The following is a 6,586-nucleotide window of genomic DNA, read 5'->3' on the forward strand; positions in this document are numbered from 1 at the left end:
TTTCCGGACTTGCTCATGGTTTTAATGCTACTTTTTTTGCAAAGCACATATTTAATTGTGTAACATTTATGAATTGTTTTGTGTTTCAATAACATGTGAAATGTAGCATTTTTACCAGCAATTAACAGACTCCTAGTTACACATACAACTCTGTGCCCTCGATGACCTCTAATCTATCAGTAGCTGGAAGGCAAATTGCACTGAAAATACTCACCTACTCTCCTCTTGATCCCGGCATGGCCTTTGCTAATCCAGACTTGCCAAGATCACTTTATATCTATAAAACACATATTGGTGTGTGGGGACGCAATTTCTGGCACGACACCTCCTCCTCCAACATGGGAGAGGGAGGCATTTAGCACGCAGGAGGTGTTCATTCACGCCTCTTGTGTGACGTCACCTCAAGAAGGATGTTGCTGAAGGCAAGAATAATTAGCAGCCCAGAGCGCCAAACATCGATGCTCCAGGCTCCTTTTTTTTTCTTTTTTTTTTTTTGTGATTCTGGTGTATCAAGATCAGCAAAGACACTCTGGGATCAAGGGAAGAGGAGGAGTTTATTGTTAATTCTGTTTCAATTGCAACCCAAGTCAGTGACAAACTTTTTTTTTTTTTTTCTGACCGCTATTACACTTACAAAATTATACCTGTTCCGACTTGCATACAAATTCAACTTAAAAACAAACCTTCATAACCTGGGGACACCCTGTAATACAATTGGTTTAATATCCCCAGTATTAAGTTTACAATAAACAAGAAAACCTTTGTTTTAGCTTGGCCACTGTCCCAAAACCCATAAGCCTTCTTACTGTCCGAGATGTGTTTTTTTTTTTTTTTTTTTTTTGGAAATACTTAGTTTTCATTGCAAAACACCATTTTTTTTTTTTGTGCAGTTGTTAAATGAAAAAACACAAAGTGCACATAAATGAATTAACTACAATATATAGAATTTTTTTTTATTAACTTTTTTTTAACTCCCACACTCCAAAACATACTTGTAGGTTGATTCGATTGTGAGGCCCATTGGGGACAGGGACCGATTTAGCAAGCTCTGTGTAGCGCTGTGTAATCTGTGAGCGCCATATAAATTAATTATTATTTTTATTTCTTAACTCATGCCATCTTCTTAGTTACCGTTTAAACCCCAACATGCTCCACAACATAACTACTAAGCAGATATATTTTTAGGATTCTTGCCACATCATTTAGGTAGTTTGAAGTATTTGATTTATGACTTGAAAGAAACTGTTCTCCTTGTGAATATGATCAGCTGGGAGTTGGATAGGAAATGTAATGATCCATGGGACAAAATATATGCAGATAAGCTTGCAAAAGGAAACACATTTTTGGAGTAAACTCTATTAGAGTTAACTATCCTAATATCAAGCCTTTTTTGTGTGGCTTTTTCTTGGATGTGACGAACCAATATTTTATACTATGGGCTGTTCAAGTTTGTATAAGAATCAGACATTCCGTCCCGCTCCTGTTTACCTCCTCCAATGTCAACCTTTTTTTCCATTCAAGAAAAAACTTTATTAAACAGCAGACATGGGTAAAACAGTGGCATGACATACATATGAAAGCAATTTAGCGCCTTTTAGGTAAATATGAATCCAAAGCCATGATTATATCAGCATGGTACAGTTACAATGCAAAATAGGACATTAACTTGTTTAGTCATATCTATAACATGAGAACTGAAAACCAGAGGAAAGAAAAAAGGAGAAAGGGGAGGGGTGGGTTGAGGGGGTGGCATTAGTTGTGGGAAGGACCACCAAATGTGGGTCATGGTGCCTTTGCTGGCCTCACATCGCCAACAAACACCAGGGACCTCTGGGTACCTGATGTACAATGCAATTGTAGGCACTCTGTACCACCTGGAGAGGATTTTGTAGCTGGTGTCTGGTGGCAATTGCAGATCTTTGAGATAGACAGAAACATTTTGACCACCGTGGTTGGGAGAAATGTTTGCCCAGTTCTGCCTCACAGGCAGCTCAGTATGGGGGGGGGGGGGGGGGGGGGGGGGAGTGAGGATGTTGTTATAGAAATGTTTAAATTGGTTGCATTGGAGGTAGTGTGTGGGAGTGGGTGCCTCATGGGGTATTAGGAATTGTATGGGTTGAAGTGTAGATCCCATAAGCGCCTGAGGGAATCTAAGTGGGTTATTGCGGGGGGGGGGGGGGGGGGCTAAAAGTGACCTTTGGATGTTCCTGGTGGAAATGTAGGGTTATCAGTAGTCTATAGCAGAGGTCCTGTTGGGTCTATTGGGGAGAGGCTCGGTTTCGCTCCTCTTAATGCTCTGAGGGTGTGGGTTGTGGTGAAAGAAAGGGAGACTGGGTCAAGGGAGGATGTCCAGGGGAACATCATAAGGTTCATGCGCGAGACCTCCTGTGCCAGCCCTACCCACGTCTTAGAGGCCTTGCCCTGGAAAAAGTCTTGGAAACGGACTTAGGCTGCTGACAAATAATAGAGGTAACCCAATTCCTCCTAAGTCTTTGGGCCAAATCAGGATGTCCCTCCGGATTCTAGGGCGACCAGTGGACCAGATGAAAGACTAACAACAAATGTCGTCCGAGTTCCCGTATCCTAATCGGGATGTGTATTGGTAGAATCAATGAGCCGTTACCGACATCTCAACACATGACGAGGGTTGCAGACGCTGCTTCCTAAAGAGAAGGGTTGTGAGAAAACCTCATACACATGAGGGCACATTCTTGTGGTTTAAACAGGAGCATTGTTAAACCATGTTCTGTTATGCCAGGGGCCATGGATAGCCAGTTTGAGGCAATGTGGTGAACGCTGCTCAGGGTGGTGAGACAGGTTTTGAGTGGGCAGGGCTTCTCGCACTTCCATTACCAGTTGACATCTGGCATTTCCGGGGCCTTTTTTTGGGAAAGCCCAGCGAGGTGAGATTAGCAGAGGAGTCCATTGGTGGGGTAGCTGAGGGAGGAAGAAATGAGGGCCAGAAGCCCAGGGACACGGGAGGTAGATGTAGAGCCTGTAGAAAAGGTTTCTGGAGCTCACAGAGTAACGTCCTCTCCCCCCCCCCCCCTCCTGTAGCAGACGTGAAGTGTGAGTGGGAAACCTCATCCGTAGGTGGAGTTGTGCCAGTCGAACAGCCACTCTTTGCGCCAGAGTGAAGCGAGATAGGTCTGGCAGTATCTTGTTCGGGACTCCATGGTATGGAACTTGCCTTTTGGTTCCTTAGATTTGCCAAGACTTGTTCCTTGAGGGAGCAAAAGTGGATTTGGCACACTACATCTCTTGGGTTCAGTGTGTTGGGGTCTGGGGGACGGAGGGCCCAGTGAGCTCTCTCTATTTCTATATGTGTAGTGGAGGGTGGACTAAAGATTCCATTGAGAATTTCTGTAACAGAGGAGAATAGCGATGCAGGTTGCACGGATTCTGGCAGGCCTTTAATACGCAAATTGTTGCACCTGCTTCTATTCTTAATACCGTCTATGTGTTGCTGCAGTGCCTGTAGTTGCATTTGATGTTGATGAATGGTATATTGCATGGTCTCCAGACCCCGGTTAGTACAAGTCAGAATGCAAATGTGCTAATTCCTGTCGGCATTGGGCTAGGATTTGAGAAGCAAATTGTGACATGTCTTATTTGGTGGGTAGGAAAGAGAGTAGAGATTTAATGTCATGTGCTTTCCCCCATGGGAGCTGATGTGGAGGTGTCTAGGGTGGACATGGCCTGTACCATAGGCCCTGGGGCCACTGCAGTACTTACAGCCTGTGGATGGTCCTGGGTAGAGTGCTGGGAGGCATCCGATGGGCGGTAATCTGGCAAGGCGGGTTCTTGTACGGCAGGAGAGGGTATTTCAGCGCCGGGCTGTAGCGCCAAAGTAGGCAGTGGTGCATCACGGGTGTCCTGCACTCCGCTCCCTGGCAGCGGATGTCGGGCAGGCTGTGGAGCAGTGCTGCTGCTGCTATATGTGCTGCCGTTGTTCTGTGTCAGCTGGCACTGGGTAGGTGTCTGTGGGCTTCCCGCTGGGGCTCTGCCAGTTGAGGGGCAGGGCAAGGAGGTGTCGGAGGCTGGGGATACCCCATTGAAAGGCGCTGGCAGTCCGGAGCACAGGTGGCCATCTTGGGTCTGCATGGTGACAGCCGGCATAGGCATTTTGCTGTAGCGGCTTTCCCCCTGAAGGAGTTGCCAATGGACGAGCTGGCAAGTGCCACAGGTGTTTGGGGGTTCGGTGGGGCAGTCATGAGGCCCAGTTATGTCTGAATGTGCTGGGGTACAGAGGAGCTTGGCACAGTGCTTCCTCATGCTACCATGTTCAGGCCACACCCCCCCCCATTGTCAACCTTTTTATGGCAGTTTAGCACATGTTATCCAGCACACAGCCAAATCCTTTGAGAAGCTTGTTCACTGTTTTGGGGGGGCTCAGACATGGGGCGCTGTCCATGTTTGTATCCTTCTATTACAATTCATTGAAATGAGAAAAAGATACTACAACCAACAGCCTATGTTTTCATTCGATGTAGTTGTAAAATGAAATACAAAAAAATAATTAAAGAAATTGTCCAAAATTAGAAATAAAATCAGACACTGACCATGGACAAAGGTAGTTCTATTAATGGATAAAAAGAAGAATCTACTCTCCAGACCTGCAAAACTCATTAACTATTTTTCATTATTTATTTTTATTTTACTGTTTTTGCTGTACTCTCCTCCAAAGTAAAAGAAACCCTATTCTCTGAGGAAAATGGTTCTAAGGCCTAAGTTTATTAATAAAATAAGAAATCCAAATGCAGGAAAGAGAACTGGTTTGTCAGCCTGTATACTTAATAATGCGTATGAGGAGGAGATAATGACCTTGGGCAAATTCATATGTCTGTTGATGATACTCACCAACCATAGTTACAACAAGAAAAACCTGCAGCGCACAGACCTGGGTAAATAGTTGAACACAATCACATGGGTTATATTTGTACATTAAAACCACATACTATAAATACGGAGAAAGAACAAGTGACATTCAAATTGAATTCTATATTGTGTTGTCGATGAAGTTGAAACCTATTTACTTAGTGATTTTAATGTTAGCACTTGACAGGAATTAAAAGCCAGATGTCATTGAAAATCATATCTGAAAAGTATACACAGATGAAATCATACGTATTACCATGTGACAAAAGAAATAAGTCTGAATGGTAGAGTAGTCCTGCAGCTTAACAAATGGGTCATTTTAAAAGTTACATGATGTGTAAATATCAGTATATGAGTATATTTCCTAATAATAACTAATAATGATATTAACAATCATTTGCATCCTATAAATATAGAGGGAAGCTATATTTGGTTGGCCAACTTTAGGGCAATTGGCGAAGAGATTGTAGCACTGGATGCCAGGAGGTAAGTACATGTTTATTTTTTATACTTTTGGACAAAACCTTTAATGAAATTATTGTTTTAGCATATGTTTTCCCATAAAGGGATCCTGTCACAAAATGTTCACTAATAAACCTAATTACATGTTTCCATAGGACTCTGATAACTATTGCCACCCCTTTTTTAGCTAAAAAATGCATAGTTTCTCTCCCCCAGAAAATTAACTTTGTAAGCCTACCTGACACAAGGGGCTTGTGTTGTTCATGCAAGTCCCTTCACAGAAATTGAGTTAATTAGGCAACCGTTCGGTTTAGGGATGAGTTATAAGGGGAAAAAAATTTAAGTTGATGGAGTCCCTTTTGTGTCACAAGTCATCAGTTTAAGCCCTGCACTACTGCTTACCTCCTGTGTTGTATTATGTTAATGAGGTGCTTGAGCCACAGTGGTTGCAGGTCTAAGTGCTGAGCCTGCTGCTGGGGAGCTTGACTAAACTTTTGAAAATGTTTTGCCATGAAGGATGAGGCCTCTGGAGCACCCTAGCTATTAGGTGATCCCTCGAACATTTATGGGTGAGGAGACCATTTAGAGTCTAAATTGTGGTTGAAAAAAATGTGGGCGCTCCAATTCTTGCTGCAGGGATTGCCAACAGTGGGTCTTTGCTTCCTCTCCACATTCTTGGAGAGCCTTTTAATGAAGTGTACAATCATCTAGGGCCAGTGGCTTACTTCCTGGCCTGGTTTCAGTATGGAGAGAAAGCGCTCTGCCCCTTCAATGTCTGGTACTATCTTTAAAGCATCTTCTGTTGCCTCTAGCAGTAGCATTGCTGGAAAGTCAGATTGTAGATGATGGCAATTGATGTAAACCAGGAACAGGATGGCTTAGCTATGAAAATCATAGCCCCAGACAGCCAGGTGGCGCATTCCATATTCATAATTGGCTCCAAGTGGGGGAGCCTGGTAGCAGAGGGTTAAAGGGGAAATTGGTGAACATCCTAGAGCACAAGGGAGCAGAATGGAGACTGTTACGTCACAAGGGTCGGGTTTGGCCAGGGGTCAGTGTGGACTGAGGAGGGATTAGTGACTTGTCATCTGTGTCTGTTAAGTGGTGTTGTGGGAGGCAGATCTGTTTCTGGTTGATGCAGCAAAAGGAATTTTATGTCTGCCATGAGGGGACATGGGGGGAAGGGTTAAATTTAAAACGGGAGGCTTGGGATTGTATTTGGTAGGGTGAATACATTGATATTTCT

This window comes from Engystomops pustulosus, chromosome 7 (genome assembly GCF_040894005.1).
Source record: "Engystomops pustulosus chromosome 7, aEngPut4.maternal, whole genome shotgun sequence".
Taxonomy (NCBI): Eukaryota; Metazoa; Chordata; class Amphibia; order Anura; family Leptodactylidae; genus Engystomops; species Engystomops pustulosus.